The following is a 25,178-nucleotide window of genomic DNA, read 5'->3' on the forward strand; positions in this document are numbered from 1 at the left end:
AGTGGTAGAGCATCTACTTGGTAAGCAGAAGGTCCCAGGTTCAATCCCCGGCATCTCCAACTGAAAAGGTTCCAGGCAAGTAGGCGTGAAAAACCTCAGCTGGAGACCCTGGAGAGCGGCTGCCAGTCTGAGTAGACAAGACTGACTTTGATGGACCTTTGAGAGTCTGATTCAGTAGAAGGCAGCTTCATAGGTTCAGATGAGACAAGATGGTGGGAGGGAGGGAGGGAGGGAGGGAGGGAGGGAGGGAGGGAGGGAGGGAGGAAGGAAGGAAGGAAGGAAGGAAGGAAGGAAGGAAGGAAGGAAGGAAGGAAGGAAGGAAGGAAGGAAGGAAGGAAGGAAGGAAGGAAGGAAGGAAGGAAGGAAGGAAGGAAGGAAGGAAGGAAGGAAGGAAGGAAGGAAGGAAGGAAGGAAGGGTGGCTCAGTGGTAGAGCATCTGCTTGGTAAGCAGAAGGTCCCAGGTCCCAGGTTCAATCCCCGGCATCTCCAACTCAAACGGGTCCAGGCAAGTAGGTGTGAAAAACCTCAGCTTGAGACCCTGGAGGAGCAGGGGAGGGAGGGTGGCTCAGTGGTAGAGCATCTGCTTGGTAAGCAGAAGGTTCCATGTTCAGTCCCCGGCATCTCCAACTGAAAAGGTTCCAGGCAAGTAGGCGTGAAAAACCTCAGCTTGAGACCCTGGAGAGCCGCTGCCAGTCTGAGTAGACAATACTGACTTTGAAGGTCTGACTCAGAAGAAGGCAGCTTCATATGTTTATATGGTCTACTCAGACTGGCAGCGGCTCTCCAGCAGAGGTCTTTCCCATCCCCTGCCTCTGGATCCTTTTTAACTGGAGATGCTGGGGATTGAACCTGGGACTTGTGTGCCGAGCAGAGGCTCTTCCACTGAGCCACAGTCCCTCCCTCCTCACCCTTTTAACTGGGGATGTCAAGGACTGAACCTGGGACTTTCTGCGAGCCGAGAAGCTCTTCCTTTGAGCTACAGTCCACCACTGAAGTGGGAGGTCCAGGAGTCAGTACCCGGGGCAATAAGGATTCCACCGCATCTGTCAAGTCAACATTCTCTGGGAGCTCTTCCTTGTTTCTGCAGAGGCTGGACATCAAACCCAGCACCTGCGGCTTCCTTCGCCTCCTCCTAGAATTCTTCACCTGGAGCCTGCTGTTCCAGAGCCTTTCCAGAACAGGGCAAGTCAATATCAACAGGGCAATATCTTCATCTACCTCATAGGGTGTCTGTTGTGGGGGAGGAAGGGAAAGGAGATTGTGAGCCGCTCTGAGACTCTTTGGAGTGGAGGGCGGGATATAAATCCAATATCTTCATCTACCTCACAGGGTGTCTGTTGTGGGGGAGGAAGGGAAAGGAGATTGTGAGCCGCTCTGAGACTCTCGGAGTGGAGGGCGGGATATAAATCCACTATCTTCATCTACCTCACAGGGTGTCTGTTGTGGGGGAGGAAGGGAAAGGAGATTGTGAGCCGCTCTGAGACTCTACGGAGTGGAGGGCGGGATATAAATCCACTATCTTCATCTACCTCACAGGGTGTCTGTTGTGGGGGAGGAAGGGAAAGGAGATTGTGAGCAGCTCTGAGACTCTCGGAGTGGAGGGCGGGATATAAATCCAATATCTTCATCTACCTCACAGGGTGTCTGTTGTGGGGGAGGAAGGGAAAGGAGATTGTGAGCAGCTCTGAGACTCTCGGAGTGGAGGGCGGGATATAAATCCAATATCTTCATCTACCTCACAGGGTGTCTGTTGTGGGGGAGGAAGGGAAAGGAGATTGTGAGCCGCTCTGAGACTCTCGGAGTGGAGGGCAGGATATAAATCCAATATCTTCATCTACCTCACAGGGTGTCTGTTGTGGGGGGAGGAAGGGAAAGGAGATTGTGAGCCGCTCTGAGACTCTTCGGAGTGGAGGGCGGGATATAAATCCAATATCTTCATCTACCTCACAGGGTGTCTGTTGTGGGGAAGGAAGGTAAAGGAGATTGTGAGCCGCTCTGAGACTCTTCGGAGTGGGGGGCGGGATATAAATCCAATATCTTCATCTACCTCACAGGGTGTCTGTTGTGGGGGAGGAAGGGAAAGGAGATTGTGAGCCGCTCTGAGACTCTTCGGAGTGGAGGGCGGGATATAAATCCAATATCTTCATCTACCTCACAGGGTGTCTGTTGTGGGGGAGGAAGGGAAAGGAGATTGTGAGCAGCTCTGAGACTCTCGGAGTGGAGGGCGGGATATAAATCCAATATCTTCATCTACCTCACAGGGTGTCTGTTGTGGGGGAGGAAGGGAAAGGAGATTGTGAGCCGCTCTGAGACTCTCGGAGTGGAGGGCAGGATATAAATCCAATATCTTCATCTACCTCACAGGGTGTCTGTTGTGGGGGGAGGAAGGGAAAGGAGATTGTGAGCCGCTCTGAGACTCTTCGGAGTGGAGGGCGGGATATAAATCCAATATCTTCATCTACCTCACAGGGTGTCTGTTGTGGGGAAGGAAGGTAAAGGAGATTGTGAGCCGCTCTGAGACTCTTCGGAGTGGGGGGCGGGATATAAATCCAATATCTTCATCTACCTCACAGGGTGTCTGTTGTGGGGGAGGAAGGGAAAGGAGATTGTGAGCCGCTCTGAGACTCTTCGGAGTGGGGGGCGGGATATAAATCCAATATCTTCATCTACCTCACAGGGTGTCTGTTGTGGGGGAGGAAGGGAAAGGAGATTGTGAGCCGCTCTGAGACTCTTCGGAGTGGAGGGCGGGATATAAATCCAATATGTTCATCTACCTCACAGGGTGTCTGTTGTGGGGGAGGAAGGGAAAGGAGATTGTGAGCCGCTCTGAGACTCTTCGGAGTGGAGGGCGGGATATAAATCCAATATCTTCATCTACCTCACAGGGTGTCTGTTGTGGGGGAGGAAGGGAAAGGAGATTGTGAGCCGCTCTGAGACTCTTCGGAGTGGGGGGCGGGATATAAATCCAATATCTTCATCTACCTCACAGGGTGTCTGTTGTGGGGGAGGAAGGGAAAGGAGATTGTGAGCCACTCTGAGACTCTTCGGAGTGGAGGGCGGGATATAAATCCAATATCTTCATCTACCTCACAGGGTGTCTGTTGTGGGGGAGGAAGGGAAAGGAGATTGTGAGCCACTCTGAGACTCTTTGGAGTGGAGGGCGGGATATAAATCCAATATCTTCATCTACCTCACAGGGTGTCTGTTGTGGGGGAGGAAGGGAAAGGAGATTGTGAGCCGCTCTGAGACTCTTCGGAGTGGAGGGCGGGATATAAATCCAATATCTTCATCTACCTCACAGGGTGTCTGTTGTGGGGGAGGAAGGGAAAGGAGATTGTGAGCCGCTCTGAGACTCTTCGGAGTGGAGGGCGGGATATAAATCCAATATCTTCATCTACCTCACAGGGTGTCTGTTGTGGGGGAGGAAGGGAAAGGAGATTGTGAGCCGCTCTGAGACTCTTCGGAGTGGAGGGCGGGATATAAATCCAATATCTTCATCTACCTCACAGGGTGTCTGTTGTGGGGGAGGAAGGGAAAGGAGATTGTGAGCCGCTCTGAGACTCTTCGGAGTGGGGGGCGGGATATAAATCCAATATCTTCATCTACCTCACAGGGTGTCTGTTGTGGGGGAGGAAGGGAAAGGAGATTGTGAGCCACTCTGAGACTCTTCGGAGTGGAGGGCGGGATATAAATCCAATATCTTCATCTACCTCACAGGGTGTCTGTTGTGGGGGAGGAAGGGAAAGGAGATTGTGAGCCACTCTGAGACTCTTTGGAGTGGAGGGCGGGATATAAATCCAATATCTTCATCTACCTCACAGGGTGTCTGTTGTGGGGGAGGAAGGGAAAGGAGATTGTGAGCCGCTCTGAGACTCTTCGGAGTGGAGGGCGGGATATAAATCCAATATCTTCATCTACCTCACAGGGTGTCTGTTGTAGGGGAGGAAGGGAAAGGAGATTGTGAGCCGCTCTGAGACTCTTCAGAGTGGAGGGCGGGATATAAATCCAGTATCATCTTCTTCTCTTCGCAATCTGTGCCTACATAGAGTTGCCACGGAGGTGGGGAAGGGCCACGGGAGACTTTCCAGGTCAGGAGATCACAGGTTCCAGAACGACTGAACCCACCTGCCGTTCTGCCAATCATTAATTTTGCTTGGCTAAAACTGGGACACGGGCTTCCTCCTCCGCACTTGAGAGGTGCAGATAATGGAGACAGCCACTGCTCCTAACAAAAGAATCAAACAGCCTATTCTACTGCTCTCGCCAAATAATAATTTCTAAAAAAAAATCTCTCCAGGGGTGTCAAGAGTGTCTGGGAGGGCTGACAATTTGAGCAGGAAACAGAATCTTGCCGGCTGGTCTCACCTTCTACAGCAGGGGTGGCCAACGGTAGCTCTCCAGATGTTTTTTGCCTACAACTCCCATCAGCCCCAGCCAGCATGCTGGCTGGGGCTGATGGGAGTTGTAGGCAAAAAAAAAATCTGGAGAGCTACTGTTGGCCGCCCCTGTTCTGCAGGGGTGTCGAACCCATTTGTTATGAGGGCCGGATCTGACATAAATGAGACCTTGTCGGGTCGGGCCTTGTGTGCGTACCTATTTAAGATTTGGCAGCAGAGATATAAACTTTATAAAGCACACAGAGAAACACACACACACAAAAAAAATCTTAAAATAAAACATGTTTAAAACATGAGCACTCATTGGTCTTAAAGCAGCTTTCTTTGTATCTCTCCCATGGGATCCAGGGAACTGGGCAAAGGAAGCTTTCCATCCTTCCCCAGGTGGGCCGGAGAGGGAGGAGCCTCAGCCATTAGAAGGAAGAGAGGCTTGGCTCAGTAGCTTTACTGTGCAATTGAGAGAGCCTGGCAAAGCAAGCTCTCCATCCCTCCCTCCTTCCTCCCCAAGAGAGGAGTCTCAGCCAGCGGAGAAAATAGAGGCTTTGCTCTGTACCTCCTGTGCGATTGAGCAAGTTGTGATGCAGAAGGAAGCGAGAGAGGGGGAGAAGGAAGCAGATGACAGCCTCTTGCTTGGGGGCCTGATAGGAGCCCTCCGGAGGCCTAATTCAGCCCCTGGGCCACATGTCTGATGCCCCTGGGTGAAGAGTGGGTGAAGCCAAAGGGGCAGAGGGTGCCGCGGCATAACGCAACAAAAGTCTAGCAGCGCCTTTCAGACTAAACACTTATTCTGATACAAGCTTTGGTGAGTCACAGATACTTCCCCGAATCAAACTGAGAATCATTCTTATGCCGCAGGTTTGACGGAGAGAGAAGAGTTAAAGCAGAAAGTCTTTGAAGCATAGATCAACTAGGTGGGAAAGATGTGGAGAGGCTCTGTGACAACCACCATAAAACTTCAAAGTGTGATCTCGCAGTATAGAATTAGCAATTAAAAACAAAAGAGTGATGAGAAAGCTCAGAGGTTCGAACACACAAAGTGAAAAGTATGTGAAAATTAACTGATGCCAGCACAAAGGTAAACGTAAAGATAGTTCCCTGTGCAAGCACCAGTCGTTTCCCACTCTGGGGTGATGTTGCTTTCACGTTTTCTGGGTAGACTTTTTACAGGGTGGTTTGCCATTGCCTTCCCCCAGTCATCGACACTTTCTCCCCAGCAAGCTGGATACACATTTTAACAACCTCGGAAAGGTGGAAGGCTGAATCAACCTAGAGCCAGCTACCTGAACCCAGCTTCTGCTGGGATCAAACTCAGGTCGTGAGCAGAGAGCTCGGACTGCAGTACTACAGCTTTACCACTCTGCGCCACGGGGCTCTTAGCACAAACGTATAGTCTGGTAAAACATGCTAAAAGTAGCCAACCAAAGTTTCTGTCAAGTAGGTTCTGTAGAGTTCTTAAAAACCACAGTGAATAAGGAAACCTAAGTCTTTGTTTAAGCCAGGAGGACATGTGGCGGTTAATTACTTGATGAGTTCTTATTCAGCATTTTTGCATTGTACATTCCCTTCGAAGGTTTTTTTTTTGGGGGGGGGGGACAGAACAATGACTTTCAGGAGGTAACAGCAGGTTTAGGAAGATTAAAATGATCTCCCACTGTCTTCTGGATGTTGTGCTTTCTTATGTCCCACTAGCGTACACTGATTTTTCTCACGCTGGAACGGACTGTCAGGCATGCTATTTTCTAAGTGTTGCTTTACTCCTACTTTGTCATTCTCCCTTCCTTCCCCTCCCCTCTCTTCATCCTCCCTTTCTTTCAGTAGATGCATAATAAATCTCTCTGCTTCAGGATATGTAAGTAACCTTGTATTAGAAATGTAAAATGCCTCTCCCACAGGTTCGCACCAAAAGGTCTTATCAGCAAGTACAGAATGTGTGAGAAAAGGAGACGTCTACATTCTTCAGTAACCAAAGAGATAGTTGTTAGTAGCCTATGAACCTTCCATGCAATTTGCATCTATATGTTATTCTTTTGAAGTTATCTGTAACCCTGCCTTTGAAGTAACCTTTAAGATACTTTGCACTGTGACAATCTGTATCACTTCCAAGGTTTGAGTCCTTGGAGCAAGTCATGGAGTTTCAATAAAGCAAGTCTTTGATTTAAAACAAAAGCTTGATTATTTCAAAATATCGATGCTTGACAGACATGTTAGCCCAGTTCTGGCAGAAGGGCATCTGCTGGCATGTGTTGGCATATATTAAACTGGATAATGGGCAAGTTGCATGCTCAGCTCTGTAGCACAATGACGGCGACTGGTTTTGCATGCAGAAGGTCTCCGGTTCAAAGCCCAGCCTCTCTCTGCAGGGCTGGGAAAGACTGTGGCTCAGCGGCAGAGCATCTGCTTGGCATGCACAAGGCCCCAGGTTCAATCCCTGGCATCTCCAGCTAAAAAGACAGGGTTGTCGGCGATGTGAAAGACCTCGGCCTGAGACCTTGGAGAGCCACGGATAATCTGAATAGACAGGAGTTATCCCGATGGACCAAGGGTCTGACTCAATTTAAGCCAGCTTCCTGGGTCCAAACCTGGAGAGACTCTGCCTTTCTCAGTGCTGACCTAGATGGACTGTCTTCAGCCACTGCAGCTCTAAATATGCTTTAGGGATTCTGAACGCAGGATAAAGAAAGGACAATTACTTTGGGTTACCCAACACAGAGCACAGCCATCCAGAGGAACTGGGTGTGTCCACTGTGTGAGACAGGAGGCTGGACTAGATGGACCCTCCCTGGTCTGACCCAGCAGGGCTCTTCTGATGTTCTTATGAAGGCCTCGGCCTCTCTGCCCTGTTGTTGGCACTCCAGAGGAACTGATTGGCCACTGTGTGAGGCAGGATGCTGGACTAGATGGACTCTCTCTGGTCTGATCCAGCAGGGCTCTTCTGATGTTCTTATGAAGGCCTCAGCCTCTCTGCCCTGTTGTTGGCCTTCCAGAGGAACTGGTTGGCCCCTGTGTGAGACAGGAGGCTGGACTAGATGGACCCTCACTGGTCTCATCCAGCAGGGCTCTTCTGATGTTCTTATGAAGGCCTCAGCCTCTCTGCCCTGTTGTTGGCACTCCAGAGGAACTGATTGGCCACTGTGTGAGGCAGGAGGCTGGACTAGATGGACCCTCTCTGGTCTGATCCAGCAGGGCTCTTCTGATGTTCTTATGAAGGTTTCAGCCTCTCTGCCCTGTTGTTGGCCTTCCAGAGGAACTGGTTGGCCCCTGTGTGAGACAGGAGGCTGGACTAGATGGACCCTCACTGGTCTCATCCAGCAGAGCTCTTCTGATGTTCTTGTTAAGAACAGAAGAGAAGCCATGTTGGACTTTTTCCAATGCTGTCATATCTTTTTGAGGTGCAATGAAAAGAATTGTACAGAGCATTCCAAATGAGACCGCACCATCGACTTATACAGGGGCATTATGATACTGGCTGATTTGTTTTCAATTCCCTTCCTAATAATTCCCAGCATGCCGTTGGCCTTTTTTATTGCAATCGCACGCTGTCTTGACATTTTCAGTGAGTTCTCTACCACAACCCCAAGATCTCTCTCTTGGTCAGTCTCTGCCAGTTCACATCCCATCAACTTGTATTTGTAGCTGGGATTTTTGGCCCCAATGAGCATTACTTTGCACTTGGCCACATTGAACCGCATCTGCCACGTTGACGCCCACTCACCCAGCCTCAACAGATCGCTTTGGAGTGCCTCACAATCCTCTCTAATTCATACCACCCTGAACAACCCAACCTATGCAATCCCAGTTACTTCTTCTGCCAAATGAAGCCATGAGGGAAGATGCTGGTGGGAGGTAGAAAAGGTGCCAATAGCAGGGAGCAACCACAGCAAATGGTCCTAAGATGATGATGATGATGATATTGGATTTATATCCCGCCCTATACTCTGAATCTCAGAGTCTCAGAGCGGTCACAATCTCCTTTACCTCCCACCCTCCCCCCACCCCACAACAGACACCCTGGGAGGGTGGGTGGGGCTGAGAGAGCTCTCCCAGAAGCTGCCCTTTCAAGGACAACCTCTGCCAGAGCTCTGGCTGACCCAAGGCCATTCCAGCAGGTGCAAGTGGAGGAGCAGGGAATCAAACCCAGTTCTCCCAGAGAAGAGTCCGCACACTTCACCACTACACCAAACTGGCTCTCAAGAAGACAGTAGATTTATACCCCACTCTTCTCTCTGAATCAGAGACTCAGAGCGGCTTAAAATCTCCTATATCTTCTCCCCCCACAGCAGACACCCTGTGAGGTGGTTGGGGCTGAGAGAGCTCTCCCAGAAGCTGCCCTTTCAAGGACAACCTCTGCCAGAGCTATGGCCGACCCAAGGCCATTGCAGCAGCTGCGAGTGGAGGAGTGGGGAATCAAACCCGGTTCTCCCGCATAAGGGTCCAAGCACTTCACCACTACACCAAACTGGTTCTGAGGCAGAAGTCCTATCCTGAGCTTGGGCAAAGAAAGCGCCTCTATCTTTGCAGGCACTGGCTACAAACCAGAACACAGGGGCGATTAAGAACATAAGAGAAGCCATATTGGATCAGGCCAATGGCCCATCCAGTCCAAAACTCTGTGTCACACAGTGGCATAAAATTTTATATATACACACACACTGTGGCTAATAGCCACTGATGGACCTCTGCTCCATATTTTTATCCAGTCCCCTCTTGAAGCTGGCTATGCTTGTAGCCGCCGCCACCTCCTGTGGCAGTGAATTCCACACGTTAATCACCCTTTGGGTGAAGAAGGACTTCCTTTTATCCGTTTTAACCTGGCTGCTCAGCAATTTCATCGAATGCCCACGATTGATCCGGAAACACCCTTCCACATGAAACAGAACATCTTCTGCAAAGCTGGCTCTGGCTTTCCTAAACATGCATGACTGCGCAGCGAATGCAAGCACTTAAACACGTAAATTACCTGCAGCTAACCGGATGCAGCCCCCGCAGATGAATAGGTCCCCCCCCCCACAGCCTGCTGCATACAACCCTTTATACTGCGGCCCCGTCCAACAGCAGGTCTCGCCCCTCATGAAAGTCAAAGCAGTCTGGCCTGATCCCAAATTGACTCTAATCCACCGGCGCTCCAAGTTTCAGATTGCATTTTCAGTTGGCTCCAGCGCAGAATCTGGGAAGCATGGGATGAGGTCATGCCTGAGAAATAAGTGCTGGTACGGTTTGAAATTCAATTAAATGTGGCAGCTCGATCATCGGAGGATTTCAGATGGCAGGAAGGGAGGAGACCAATTAATTCGATCAGCCTGGGCTGCTGGAGCCAACGAACCAACACAATATATTTCGGGTCTGTCTTTAGTTTCGTTTCTGTGGGGTCCAAAGGAAGAAGCCCACCCACCTCAGCAAGCCCGAGCAAACGGATATTGCTTGAAAGCACAAATCTACTTAACACTTCCAGGTATTTTCGGATGTAATTTCATTCCTTTGTTAGCCTCACTTGGCTTCTTTGGTGATTACGCCCAACAAGCAGAAAATTTGGTGATTTCTTTAAAAAAAAAAATCGCTCTCCTCAAGATCTCGGTAACAAAAAGAGGTATTCCAGATGGGAGCAACAGGGCAGTACTGGGAAGAAATTATAAGAAAGCTAGGATTCAGCTGACTCTACCAAGTGCACATCAGGAATTATATTTCCAGCTAGAATCGAAAAGTAGGGTTTAAAACGGTTTTCATCTGCCAGACCTGAAGAAACTTGTTTATTAAAATACTTTTATCTTGCTTTTCTCCAAGAGGACGCCGATGAGAGCATGCAGACTCTTATCTGGGAGAACCGGGTTTGATTCCTCCACTTGCAGCTGTTGGAATGGCCTTGGGTCAGCCACAGCTGTCGCAAGAGTTGTCCTTGAAAGGGCAGCTTCTGGGAGAGTTCTCTCAGCCCCACCCACCTCACACGGTGTCTGTTGTGGGGGAGGAAGGTAAAGGAGATTGTAAGAGTTGTCCTTGAAAGGGCGGCTTCTGGGAGAGTCCTCTCAGCCCCACCCACCTCGCAGGGTGTCTGTTGTGGGGGAGGAAGGTAAAGGAGATTGTAAGAGTTGTCCTTGAAAGGGCGGCTTCTGGGAGAGCCCTCTCAGCCCCACCCACCTCGCAGGGTGTCTGTTGTGGGGGAGGGGGAAGGTAAAGGAGACTGTAAGAACTGTCCTTGAAAGGGCGGCTTCTGGGAGAGCCCTCTCAGCCCCACCCACCTCGCAGGGTGTCTGTTGTGGGGGAGGAAGGTAAAGGAGATTGTAAGAGTTGTCCTTGAAAGGGCGGCTTCTGGGAGAGCCCTCTCAGCCCCACCCACCTCGCAGGGTGTCTGTTGTGGGGGAGGAAGATAAAAGAGATTGTGAGCTGCTCTGAAATTCTGAGATCTGGAGTGGAGGGCAGGATATAAATCCAATAGCAGCAGCAGCGTCACATGCATCAGATCAGGGGTCCCCAACCCTTAGTCCGTGGACCGGTACCGGTTCGTGGCCTGTTAGCAATTGGGCCGTGAATTGTATGATTATTTCATTATATATTACAATGTAGTAGTTGTAGTAACAACAACAATAATAATACTACATTTGATTTATATCCTGCCCTCCACTCCGAATTTCAGAGTCTCAGAGCGGCTCACAATCTCCTTCACTTTCCCCCCACAACAGACACCCTGTGAGATGGGTGGGGCTGAGAGGGCTCTCACAGCAGCTGCCCTTTCAAGGACAGTTCTTACAACCTCCTACGTCTTCTCCCCCCCACAGCAGACACCCTGTGAGGTGGGTGGGGCTGAGAGAGCTCTGACAAAAGCGGCCCTTTCAAAGACAACCTCTGCGAGAGCTCTGGCTGACCCGAGGCCATTCCGGCAGCTGCGAGTGGGAAATCAAACCCGGTTCTCCCAGATAAGAGTCCGCACACTTAACTACCACACCAAACGAATAGAAATAAAGTGCACGATTGTATCATCCTGAAACCATTCCCCCTCCTCCTTCCCCACCGGTCCACGGAAAAACTACCTTCCACAAAACCAGTCCCTGGTGCCAAAAAAGCTTGGGGACCGCTGCCTTAGAAAAATGTTCTTTCTATCACAATTCCGTTTCTAGAGGTTTGGAACATGAGACAGGGCCCATCTGCTCTGAGCAGAATCGAAAGAAGTACAGCTCATTCCACATTACCGCCTACGACTGTGTTATCACTAACTGAAGCTTTGATTCTCAAATGCAATACCCATGGGTGCCATGCCACCCGCTGACACGTTTCCTGGTGCCCACTAAATGCTTTTAGAAAATGGGCGGGGCATTTGCCCAGCAGGGCTTATGACTGCCTATGCAGACTAAACGGTATCCTGTTAACCGAAGCTTCTGCTTGAAATGTTGAAGTTCCATATAACCTCCCTTGGGACTCTTTAGCTTGGAGAAACATCGACTGCGGGGTGACATGATAGAGGTTTACAAGATTCTGCATGGGATGGAGAAAGTAGAGAAAGAAGTCCTTTTCTCCCACTACGAGAACTCGTGGCCACTCAATGAAATTGCTGAGCAGATGGGTTAGAACGGATAAAAGGAAGTCCTTCTTCAACCAAAGGGTGATTAACACGTGGGATTCACTGCCACAGGAGGTGGTGGCGGCCACAAGCATAGCCACCTTGAAGAGGAGGTTAGATAAAAATATGGAGCAGAGGTCCATCAGTGGCTATTAGCCACAGTGTGTGTGTGTGTATATTTGGCCGCTGTGTGACAAAGAATGTTGGACTGGATGGGCCATTGGCCTGATCTAACATGGCTTCTCTTATGTTCTTATGTTCTAACATAAGAGAAGCCCTGTTGGATCAGGCCAATGGCCCCTCAACATTCTGTGTCACATAAGAACATAAGAGAAGCCATGTTGGATCAGGCCAGTGGCCCATCCAGTCCAACACTCTGTGTCACAGAAGAACAGAAGAGAAGCCATATTGGATCAGGCCAGTGGCCAATGCAGCCCAACACTCTGTGTCACACAGTGTCCAAAAAACCAGGTGCCATCAGGAGGTCCACCAGTGGGGCCAGGACACTAGAAGTCCTCCCACTGTGGCCCCTCCCTGAAGCACCAAGAATACAGAGCATCACTGCCCCAGACAGAGAGTTCCATCTATATGTTGTGGCTAATAGCCACTGATGGACCTCTGCTCCACATGCTTATCCAATCTCTGTTGGAGCAAGAATCTACATAAACCCAGTCTGACAGCCACAGTATGACAGCTGGTGATCTAGCTGCCAGGCTAGGTCACAGTGACCTGATCAGCAGACCGGCTTGAGCCGGCAGAAGCCAAGTGATGCAATCTGCTGAGTCAGCACGGCCAGGATTGGCTGCTTGGACTATATATGATCTGTGTGTGCATCACACAGGTCTCTCCCTGTGAGATGGTGGTTAGGCGAAGCACTTTGTCCGTGGAGGTGATATTGTATAGACTGCACAAGAGAGCACTTGTCGTGTATATATGTTAATACACCTTTTGGCACTAGTTGCACGCGTCTGCCTGATTTTCTTTCCTGAAGCCCTGTGTCGGGCAAGTCATCTCCCTCACTCTGCTACTCCCGCTCCGACAGGGTTATGGGCCCAGCACGCTTCCGCTGCGCGGAGGAGAGAGTTGAGAGTTGAGCTGACTGTGAGTTTGGAAAGAGCCGGAGGCGAGGAACGCCGGTGAAGGACACAGAAGCACCACCGTTCTCTGTTTGAGAGCCAGAGGGACGTCGGCAGCCAGCCGTGAGGAGGAGTCGGCACGATGGCTCAGCAACAGCTTGGAGTAGCCGTTGAGAAGCTCACCTCAGCCAACTACGCGGTGTGGAGCCTGAGAATGCAACACTACCTCAAGCGTGAAGGGCAATGGCTGTTCGTGAGTAACCCCCCTGCTGACTTATCTCCTGCCGAGACTGTGTTGTCGGATAAGGCACTGGCCAACATAGTGCTATCTATAGGAGATGACCAGCTGGTTTATGTGCGAGGGAAGGACACTCCCAAGGCTGCCTGGGACGCGTTGAGTGCGGTGCATGTTAGCACCACTGTTGGTTCCCTCATGGCCTTGACAAGGAGGATGTTCCGCACCGTTATGCCGGCTGGAGGGTGTGTGAAAGATCACATCAAACGGCTAACGGACTGTTTCGTTGAGCTGGAGGCAAGAGGCAAGACTGTAGCTCCAGACGACAGAGTGTACATTTTGCTGTCGTCGTTGCCACCTGAGTACACTCCCCTGATAACTTCTCTGGAGACGGTGGACGTAGCGACCCTGACCATGGAATACGTCTGTGCCCACCTGCTTGACTTCCAAGAGAGAATTGCGGCCGTGAGCTGTCCGGGGGTGTCGGCCGGGCAGCGTGCTGTTATCGGTGTGTCCGGGAAGACAGCCAAGAATGAGCCAGCTTTTGCTGCTGGCAGGCGTCCGAAGGTGGAGGAAGTGGAGCCGACTGCGTTTGCAGTCCGTCGCTGCTATGGATGCGGGTCGTCGCAGCACCTGCTCCGAGCTTGCCCTGAGAGGGAGAAGAGGCGGGGGCGTGTGCGGCGAGAGCGGAGGACCGCCAGCCCGTGTGAGGAAGCAACCCGGCTGGTCACGTCTGCAGTAGAGAGCACAGGGTCTGCTTGGATTTTAGACTCCGGGGCAACGAGCCATCTCTGCTGCGAGAAGGAGTTGTTGAAAAACATTGACGGTCCTGAGCATAAGTATGTGAGATTGGCTGATGGGACCACTGCCAATTCTGTTTGCTCAGGCAATGTGGAATTTCCTGCACTGAAATGTATGTTGCAAAATGTGTTGTATGTACCCTCACTGCAGTCTAACCTGTTGAGTGTTAGCACACTGTTTGACCAGGGATACCAGGTGAGATTTGAGAAAACCTGCTGCAAAATCCTGGGAGGTGGGGGAAAGTTGCTTGTGACAGGAAAGAGGGAAGGTAAACTGTATGTGGTCCAGAGTGATTGTGCCCAGGTGGCTCAGGTGTCGAATGAGCCTGTGCACGATAATTGTATACATTTGCTCCATAGGAGACTTGGGCACTGCGGATTTAGGGCGTTAAAGAAAACCCTGGAGCTTGTGCCTAGTTTGAAAGTAAATCCTTGCAAATGTTACTTGGATTGCCAGGTCTGCAAGAAGACCAAAAGCAAGGCGTGTGCTGTTGCTAAAGAAAGCTCAAGGGAAAGCACACGAGCCCTGGAACTAGTCCATTTAGACGTTATTGGCCCATTGCCAAAGAGTCTGTCGGGGAGGAGATACTGCTTGGTGGCCACCGACGACCACACGAGGTACGCGTGGGTTTTCACCATGGTGCATAAGTCTGAGGTGTATAAGACATTCACCAAGTGGGTCAAAGCAGTGGAGAGACAATTAGGGGTTAATCTCCTGGCTGTACAAACCGACAGAGGGGGGGAATTCTTATCTAACCAGATGAAACGTTGGCTGGAGAACAAGGGCATCGCCCACCGTCTGACGAACCCGGCAACGCCCCGAGAAAATGGGCATGGGGCTGTATTGCAGAATGTGATGTATTGCATGCTAGAGGATGCACAACTGCCAATGACCTATTGGGCAGAAACCATACATGCAGCTGTTTTTTTGCAAAATAGGGTTTGGTGTAATACTGTGAAAAATGTGCCTTACAGGTTACTGTTGAACAAGACCCCAGATTTGAGTTCTTTAAAAGTCTTTGGGTCACGGGCTCGGGTTGGCATCCACTCCACGAGTAGCGGGGAGGGGGATGTCCGGGCAGAGAGCCTAATTTTTCTGGGCTACAAGCCAAGGGCCAGGTGTTATCGTTTCTGCAATAGCAAAAGCAAGATAACACTTAGTAAGAGTGCCCAGTTCAATGAAGAAAGCAGCTGGCCAAGGTTGCACTCCTTGCAGAAACAATTTGTCCTGCTGCCAAGTAGCGATAACGATGTTGGAGCGCAGCCCAGAACTCCAGCCCAGGAGGTGGCACCCAGTGGGGCTGGAGAAGGTGAGCCGAATGCTGGCACAGAGCCTGACGAGCAGAGTCAGGAGGCAGAGCCTCAAATGCAGGAACTGGAGGTAAAGTGTGAGAGTCAGGAGGTTCAACACCCAATTACAGGGGCAGAGCAACCAGCCCAGGAGGTGGGAACAGAGCAACCCGAAGAAGACAAAGCTGGTCCAAGCACAGGGCCACGGGTGTCTGCCAGGTCCACCAAAGGCCAACGTCCCGCTAGGTACAAGTGTCCCTATGTCACTCTGACTGTCAATCCAGACCCACCCGGATTTGAGGAAATGTTAAAAGAAAAGGCTAAGAAATGGAAAGCCTGGGTGGCAGAGTGCGAGGCAAGGGAGAAGGAGGCTGAAGCCAAGCGTCTGAAAGAGCTGGCTGAACAGGAACACGATGATGTGTTTTACAATCATGATGAGTTCCTGAACGAATTCCGGAAAGGGTTCCGAGCTACGTAAATATGAACTGTAATGTTGCTGGTGGACATGTATGTAAACTGTGTAAAGTGTTTTGGGTATACTGGGTTTAAATAGATTAGGAGGTGTGTTGGAGCAAGAATCTACATAAACCCAGTCTGACAGCCACAGTATGACAGCTGGTGATCTAGCTGCCAGGCTAGGTCACAGTGACCTGATCAGCAGACCGGCTTGAGCCGGCAGAAGCCAAGTGATGCAATCTGCTGAGTCAGCACGGCCAGGATTGGCTGCTTGGACTATATATGATCTGTGTGTGCATCACACAGGTCTCTCCCTGTGAGATGGTGGTTAGGCGAAGCACTTTGTCCGTGGAGGTGATATTGTATAGACTGCACAAGAGAGCACTTGTCGTGTATATATGTTAATACACCTTTTGGCACTAGTTGCACGCGTCTGCCTGATTTTCTTTCCTGAAGCCCTGTGTCGGGCAAGTCATCTCCCTCACTCTGCTACTCCCGCTCCGACAATCTCCTCTTGAAGCTATCTATGCTTGCAGCCCGCCGCCACCTCCTGCGGCAGTGAATTCCATGTGTTAATCACCCTATGGGTAAAGAAGGACTTCCTTTATCCCTTCTCACCCAACCGCTCAGCTGTTGTTAACTGCCCTAAGAATTCCAAGAGGCGGCATACAAATCTAAATTATAAAAAGATTAAAATAAAATGGGGCCGCTCACCAGAGAATCTCCAACATTCCTAAACACCTCACAAAATCACAACCGGCTATACAAAACTCACCCGTTTTTGCTTAATTATTTCTTTTTCGATTCATAGCCCTCCCTTCCCATAAAACAGACTCAGGGTGGGTTTTTTACTAATTTTTTTTTTGGGGGGGAGGGAGGAAGTGTTCTAATTTTATCCAACGGAATCACCAACCAATGAATAAAAATGGCAGCTTTCATCAGGGGCCCAACGTCAGCTGGCTGGGTGTATAACAAAAAAAGCTCTTTGTCAGACAGAATGCAAAAGCAGCTACATCTCGAGTCTGTCGTGCGGGGCAAGGTTGGTGATAAAGGCATCTGAAAGCGTGCCAATTCATACATTAACCCAACGCAGCCCCACCCCTGGCCCTCCCGGAAAGGCATCCTCCTAGCCTCTTTTGTGCTGCTCTCCGTCTGTCTGAAACAGAACGGCAAGTACACATCGTGACACTAGCAAACTCCAGCCTGGCGGGAGCAAAAGAGAAAATGAATGTCCTAGCTGCGCATCTGATAAAACCAGTTATTTATTCTTCCCTTCGAGGGGACATGTCCTGCCAAAGATTATAATCGATGGCAAATGCAAGGGTGTAGCGCTGAATGCCGTATCGCACAGCCAAGGAACAAGAATGGAGTTAGGTAAAGAAATACGTAGCAGACTCACTAAGAACACAAGAACAGAACTTTATTTTCAGTTAGAAGAAGCAGAGTTGCAGATTTATACCCCTCCCTCCTCCCTGAATCAGTCTCAGAGCGGCTAACAATCTCCTTTCCCGTCCTCCCCCACAACAGACACCCTGTGAGGTGGGTGGGGCTGAGAGGGCTCTCCACAGCAGCTGCCCCTGTCCCAAGGACAGAGTCTCAGAGCGGCCTACAATCTCCTTTCCCTTCCTCCCCCACAACAGACTCCCTGTGAGGCGGGTGGGGGCTGAGAGAGCCTCTCCAGAAGCTGCCCTTTCAAGGACAGAGTCTCAGAGCGGCCTCCAATCTCTTTTTCCTTCCCTCCCCACAACAGACACCCTGGGAGGTGGGTTGGGCTGAGAGGGCTCTCACAGCAGCCTGCCCTTTCAAGGACAACCTCTGTCAGAGCTCTGGCTGACCCAAGGCCACTCCAGCAGGTGCAAGTGGAGGAGTGAGGAGTCAAACCTGGTTCTCCCAGATAATAGTCCACGCACTTAACTACTACACCAAACTGGCTCTTAAGGTTGCTTTCTTCCCATCTCTCCCTACCTCTCCCCATCTATTCTCCTTCCTTCCTTCCATCCTGTCGTGCAGCTCTGAAACATCTGATGTTCCTGTTTTACAGCTCTCAAACATCTTACATTTATTCTATGTGGCTCTTATGTTAAGCAAGTTTGGCCACCCCTGCTCACAGGGAAGAAAATACAGATTTATACCTCGCCCTTCTCTCTGAATCAGAGACTCAGAACGGCTTACAATCTCCTATATCTTCTCCCCCACGCTCAACAGACACCCTGAGAGGTGGGTGGGGCTGAGAGGGCTCTCCCAGCAGCTGCCCTTTCAAGGACAACCTCTGCCAGAGCTATGGCTCACCCCAAGGCCATTCCAGCAGGTGCAAGTGGAGGAGTGGGGAATCAAACCCAGTTCTCCCAGATAAGAGAGCTCTGGCTGACCCAAGGCCATTCCAGCAGCTGCAAGTGGAGGAGTGGGGAATCAAACCCGGTTCTCCCAGATAAGAGAACTATGGCTGACCCAAGGCCATTCCAGCAGGTGCAAGTGGAGGAGTGGGGAATCAAACCCGGTTCTCCCAGATAAGAGAACTATGGCTGACCCAAGGCCATTCCAGCAGGTGCAAGTGGAGGAGTGGGGAATCAAACCCAGTTCTCCCAGATAAGAGAGCTATGGCTGACCCAAGGCCATGCCAGCAGCTGCAAGTGGAGGAGTGGGGAATCAAACCCAGTTCTCCCAGATAAGAGAGCTCTGGCTGACCAAGGCCATTCCAGCAGCTGCAAGTGGAGGAGTGGGGAATCAAACCCGGTTCTCTCAGATAAGAGAACTATGGCTGACCCAAGGCCATTCCAGCAGCTGCAAGTGGAGAGTGGGGAATCAAACCCGGCTCTCCCAGATAAGAGAGCTATGGCTGACCCAAGGCCATTCCAGCAGCTGCAAGTGGAGGAGTGGGGAATCAAACCCGGCTCTCCCAGATAAGAGAGCTATGGCTGACCCAAGGCCATTCCAGCAGCTGCAAGTGGAGGAGTGGGGAATCAAACCCGGTTCTCTCAGATAAGAGACTATGGCTGACCCAAGGCCATTCCAGCAGGTGCAGTGGAGGAGTGGGGAATCCAACCCGGTTCTCCCAGATAAGAGAACTATGGGGAGGAGTGGTGGCTCAAACCCGTTTCTCCAGACCAGAGCTCTTAACCGGTATACCAAACTGGGTTGACCCAGGTCAGTGTTTGGATGGAGACCACCAAAGAACACCAGGTTTGCAACTCAGAGGCAGGGAATTGCAAAACCACTTCTGAAAACCCTGTGGGTTTGCCATCAATTGGCTGAGACTTGATAGGCAAAACAAACAAATAGTGGCCAAACTTACTTAATGTAAGAGCCACGCAGAAGATACGTCGGATGTTTGAGAGCTGGAAGACATGAGCATTAGATGTTTGAGAGGCACGAGACGAGGGAGGGAGGGAGGGAGGGAGGGAGGGAGGGAGGGAGGGAGGGAGGAGGGAGGAAGGAAGGAAGGAAGGAAGGAAGGAAGGAAGGAAGGAAGGAAGGAAGGAAGGAAGGAAGGAAGGAAGGAAGGAAGGAAGGAAGGAAGGAAGGAAGGAAGGAAGTAAGGAAAATAGATGGAAAGGGAGAGGTGGAAAGAAAACAACTTTAACTTTAAAAGCATTATCCAAGCTATCAGCTGGCTTGGCTGGGAGAAGTGAGAAAAGCTTCCTCCGAGCTGGCTGACGGGTGGCAAGGGCTTCAAGAGCCACACAATATGTGTGAAAGAGCCACATGTGGCTCCTGAGCCACAGTTTGGCCATCCTCGGTTTATAATATCGTGTGGTTAAAGTATCGGACAAAGATCTGGGAAACCCAGGTTCAAATCTTCACAGTATGGAAACTTGCTGAGTGACCTGGGGCCAGTCACACAGTCCCTGCCTGTTATGAAAATAATAATAAGATATTAATAATAATAAGCTTTTATTTATATCCCGCCCTCCCCGCCAAGGCAGGCTCAGGGCGGCCTCACAAGACATGGTGTATACCATGATTATAATGATACAACTCATATAATAAATGCAATTAATAAATACGGTTAAAAGACAGTTACATAAATATTTAAAAAACCACAATAATTAGAGGTGCTACATTACAGTAATATATTGGATTTATATCCCGCCCTCCACTCCGAAGAGTCTCAGAGCAGCTCACAATCTCCTCTACCTTCCTCCCCCACAACAGACACCCTGCGAGGTGGGTGGGGCTGGAGAGGGCTCTCACAGCAGCTGTCCTTTCAAGGACAACCTCTGCCAGAGCTCTGGCTGACCCAAGGCCATTCCAGCAGGTGCAAGTGGAGGAGCGGGGAATCAAACCCGGTTCTCCCAGGTAAGAGTCCACACACTTAACCACTACACCCGACAGAGAACAGGAGACGAAGAGTCTTGTAAGCCACTTTGGATCTCCAATGGCAAGAAAGGTGGGATATAAATCAGGGCTTCTTTTGTAGCAGGAACGCCTCTGCATGTTAGGCCATGCACCCCAGATGTAGCCAATCCTCCAAGAGCTTACAGTAGGCCCTGTAAGAGAGCCTCGTACGCTCTTACAGGACTGGCTACATCAGGGAGGTGTGGCCTAATATGCAAAGGCGTTCCTGCTACAGAAAAACACAAGCCTAGGATATAATAAATAAATAAGGTTAGGAGGGTACATGCCACGCACACGAGGAGCTTCACCTTTGCATTTTGCTCATAACCCTACCTATAAGATGCACTCTGGCATACGGGAATGCGAACACGCAGAAGACAAAACGCTGTGGCCATCGAAAACAAGAGAGCTGTCTTTAAGGATATACTGAAGACTGCATACGACCCTATGGAAGTTCAAGCATAGCGAAAAAGACCACAGTCTAAGAGCGGCTTTGCCGTACCAGGGTCCATTTCCAAGGGTGACCAGTCAAAATGCCACAAATGAAGGCCCAGAACACAAAAGCTGCTCACCAGCATCAACCAACTAGGGTCACTTCACCTCTCGGCCGCAAGCCCGCAGGGGCCATCCTGACAAATCCCGATTGAGAAACCCTAACCCAGGATATCAGACACCTGGTCCGGGGGCCGAATCAGGCCCTCGGATGGCTCCCATTAGGCCCCCCCGAGCAACTGGTTGCTTCCTTCTCCGTCTCTCTCGCTTCCTTCTGCATCACAGCTTGCTTTGCCAGGCTTGCTCAATCGCACAGGAGCCACAGAGCAAAACCTCTATTTTCTCCATTGGCTGAGGCTTCTCCCTTAGGGAGGAAGGGAGAGCTTGCTTTGCCAGGTTGTCTCAATTGCACAGCAGAGCTATTGAGCCAAGCCTCTCTTCCTTCTATTGGCTGAGGTTCCTCCCCCTCCTGGTCCCCTGGGAAGGAAGGAAAGAGCCAGAGCTTCCTTTGCTGTTCCCAGGATCCCATGGGAGAGATGCAAAGAAAGCACCTTTAAGACCAACGAGCACTAACGTTTTAAACATGTTTTATGTTAAGGTTTTGTTTTGTTTTTTAAATGTTTTAATTGTATTTGTCTGGTCCTTTATAAAGTTTATATCTTTGCTATCTAATCTTAAATAAGTACACACAGGGCCCAGCCCTGACATGGCTCAGCCAACAAACTCCCATTTATGTCAGATCCAGCCCTCATAAAAACTGAGTTTGACACCGCAGCCCTAACCCTTCATCACTGTACGCAAACTCCTGTTTGGTGTATTGGTTAAGTGTGTGGACTCTTATCTGGGAGAACCGGGTTTGATTCCCCACTCCTCCACTTGCACCTGCTGGAATGGCCTTGGGTCAGCCATAGCTCTGGCAGAAGTTGTCCTTGAAAGGGCAGCTGCTGGAAGAGCCCTCTCCAGCCCACCCACCTCACAGGGTGTCTGTTGTGGGGGAGGAAGGTAAAGGAGATTGTGAGCCGCTCTGAGACTCTTCAGAGTGGAGGGCGGGATATAAATCCAATATCATCTTCTTCTTCTTCTTTTAAACACAACTAAGCCAACGAAAAATCTGCCACGAAAACGGCCTGATGTGACATCACCCCATGGGTCAGTAATGACTTGGTGCTTGCACAGGAGACTATCTTTACCTTTTGGAATACTGTGTACAATTCTGGTCACCGCACCTCAAAAAGGACCTTATAGCATTGGAAAAGTCCAGAAAGGGCAACAAAAATGATTAAAGGTTTGGAACACTTTCCCCATGAAGAAAGGTTAAAACGCTTGGGGCTCTTTAGCTTGGAGAAACGTCGACTGCGGGGTGACACGATAGAGGTTGACAAGATTATGCCTGGGATGGAGAAAGCAAAGAAAGAAGTCCTTATCTCCCTTTCTCACAATACAAGAACTCGTGGGCATTCAATGAATTGCTGAGCAGTCGGGTTAAACGGAAGGAAGTCCTTCTTCACCCAAAGGGTGATTAACGTGTGGAATTCACTGCCCCAGGAGGTGGTGGCGGCCACAAGCATAGACAGCTTCAAGAGGGGATTGGATAAGCATATGGAGCAGAGGTCCATCATATAATAATAATAATAATAATAATAAATTTTATTTGTACCCCGCCCTCCCCTGCCGAAGCAGGCTCAGGGCGGCTAACAATACGGTGACCATGGTGCACCAACAATAAAACAGTTACATTAGAACATTAAATTAAACATTGAATTAACCTTAAAAGCCTGAATTAAAACAATTACTAAAACATATTAAACGCTATCCTTGACACTCTTCTAGTTGATGCTGATGGCGGATTTTCAGTTATTCATAAGCTAATTTAAAAAGGGTGGTCTTGCAGGCCCTGCGGAACTGATCAAGGTTCCGCAGGGCCCGCACCTCCTCTGGGAGTTGGTTCCAGAGATGTGGGGCTGCGGCCGAAAAGGCCCGAGAGCGAGTGTTCTGTAGTTTAATTTGTCTTGGCCCAGGGGTATTCAGTCTGTTCTTTCCTACTGACCTCAGTGCTCTCTGGGGTTCATACGGGGAGAGACGGTCCTTCAGGTAGGCTGGTCCTCGGCCATATAGGGCTTTAAAGGTGATAACCAGCACTTTGTACTGGACCCGGTATTCAATCGGTAACCAGTGCAGTTCGCGTAGCCCCGGCCGTACATGTTCCCATCTTGGGAGACTAAGTAACAGCCTGGCCGCCGCGTTCTGCACTAGCTGTAACTTCCGGGTCCGGCACAGAGGCAGCCCCATGTAGAGGGCGTTACAGTAGTCCAATCGTGAGGTGGACCGTCGCATGGATCAGTGGCTATTAACCACAGGATGGATGGATGGATAGATGATAGATGGATAGATAGGCCAACCCAGTTCGCCAGTCTTGAGTCTAGGGGCAGGGACGGCCAAATGTGCTGAATACATGAGCCACATGATAAACATCAGACGTTTGCGTGAAGAAGACAGCAGATTTACACCCCGCACTTCTCTTTGAATCAGAGATCCGGGCCGCTTACAATCTCCCATATCTCACCCCCCCCCACAACAGACACCCTGTGAGGTGGGTGGGGGCTGAGAGGGCTCCTATAGCAGCTGCCCTTTCAAGGACAACCTCTGCCAGGGCTATGGCTGACCCAAGGCCATTCCAGCAGGTGCAAGTGGAGAATCAACTCGGTCCTCCCAGATAAGAGTCCGCACGCTTCACACTACACCAAACTGGCTCCCCAGTTATAGTCCAGCATCCCATCTCACAGTTGCAGATGAAGCTACATACAGAGAAGAAGAATTGCAGATTTATACCCTGGCCTTCTCTCTGACTCAGAGATCCGGGCCACTTACAATCTCTGATTCAGAGAGAAGGGTGGGGTATAAATCTGCAGTCTTCTTTTTCCATACTTCTCCACTTGCAGCTGCTGGAATTACCTTGGGTCAGCCATAGCTCTCCCAAGAGTTATCCTTGAAAGGCAGCTGCTGTGAGAGCCCTCTCAGCCCAACCCACCTCACAGGGTGTCTGTTGTGGGGGAAGAAGATAAAGGATATCGTGAGCTGCTCTGAGTCTCTGATCATAGAGAAGGGCGGGGTATAAATCTGCAATTCTTCTTCTTCCCCACTCCTCCACCTGCAGTTGCTGGAATGGCCTTAGGTCAGCCATAGCTCTCGCAAGAGTTGTCCTTGAAAGGGCAGCTTCTGTCAGAGCTCTCTCAGCCCCACCCACCTCACAGGGTGTCTGTTGTGGAGGAAGAAGATATAGGAGATCATGAGCTGCTCTGAGCCTCTGATTCATAGAGAAGGGTGGGGGTATAAACCTGCAATTCTTCTTCTTCCCCACTCCTCCACTTGCAGCTGCTGGAATGGGCTTGGGTCAGCCATAGCTATTGCAGGAGTTGTCCTTGAAAGCACAGCTTTTGGGAGAGCTCTCTCAGCCCCACCCACCTCACAGGGTGTCTGTTGTGGGGGAAGAAGATAAAGGAGATCATGAACTGCTCTGAGTCTCTGATTCATAGAGAAGGGCGGGGTATAAATCTGCAATTCTTCTTCTTCCCCACTCCTCCACCTGCAGTTGCTGGAATGGCCTTAGGTCAGCCATAGCTCTCGCAAGAGTTGTCCTTGAAAGGGCAGCTTCTGTCAGAGCTCTCTCAGCCCCACCCACCTCACAGGGTGTCTGTTGTGGGGAAGAAGCTATAGGAGATTGTAAGCTGCTATAAGTCTCTGATTCAGAGAGAAAGGTGGGGTATAAATCTGCAATTCTTCTTCCCACTCCTCCACTTGCAGCTGCTGGAATGGCCTCGGGTCAGCCATAGCTCTTGTAGGAGTTGTCCTTGAAAGGGCAGCTTCTGTGAGAGCCCTCTCAGCCCCACCCACCTCACAGGGTGTCTGTTGTGGGGGGAAGAAGATATAGGAGATTGTAAGCCGCTCTAAGTCTCTGATTCAGAGAAGAAGGGTGGGGTATAAATCTGCAATTCTTCTTCTTCCCCACTCCTCCACTTGCAGCTGCTGGATATGGCCTCGGGTCAGCCATAGCTCTTGTAGGAGTTGTCCTTGAAAGGGCAGCTGCCGTGAGAGCCCTCTCAGCCCCACCCGCCTCACAGGGTGGTCTGTTGTGGGGGAGGAAGGGAAAGGGGATCCTGAGCCGCTCTGAGCCTCTGATTCATAGAGAAGGGCGGGGTATAAATCTGCAATCCGTCTTCTTCTCAAACTGCACCGCGATGCATACTTATCCTTTTGCCGTCGTCGGAGGCACGAACCTTTCCCCCCCCGCCCCCGCCTGGGGACTGGCAACCCCAGCAGCTGAAGGCGGGCTCCCTGCAGAGAAGGCCAACCTGGGCAAAGGGCGCGACCTCCACCCTCCTGGCCCCATCCTCACGTGCCCGCGCCCGCCCCCCCCCCCGCTGCTTTGCACGCGCGCGCGCGCCCGAGGAGGCCGCCCGGGAAGGGGAGGGAGGGAGGGAGGGTCACTCACCTGCCGCCGTCACCATGGAGCCCCCCTCCCGCCGCTGCAGCGCAGCGCCGGATCCGGGAGGG

At 50.7% G+C, this 25,178-nt stretch overlaps 1 protein-coding gene across 1 annotated transcript in view; it reads right to left on the reverse strand.

Annotated features, from left to right (window-relative positions):
- The window catches only part of KIF3B (kinesin family member 3B), a 46,537-nt gene that overhangs the window by 20,388 nt on the left and 971 nt on the right, over positions 1–25,178 (reverse strand).

The sequence above is a fragment of the Heteronotia binoei genome, chromosome 2 (assembly GCF_032191835.1).
Source record: "Heteronotia binoei isolate CCM8104 ecotype False Entrance Well chromosome 2, APGP_CSIRO_Hbin_v1, whole genome shotgun sequence".
Lineage (NCBI taxonomy): Eukaryota > Metazoa > Chordata > Lepidosauria > Squamata > Gekkonidae > Heteronotia > Heteronotia binoei.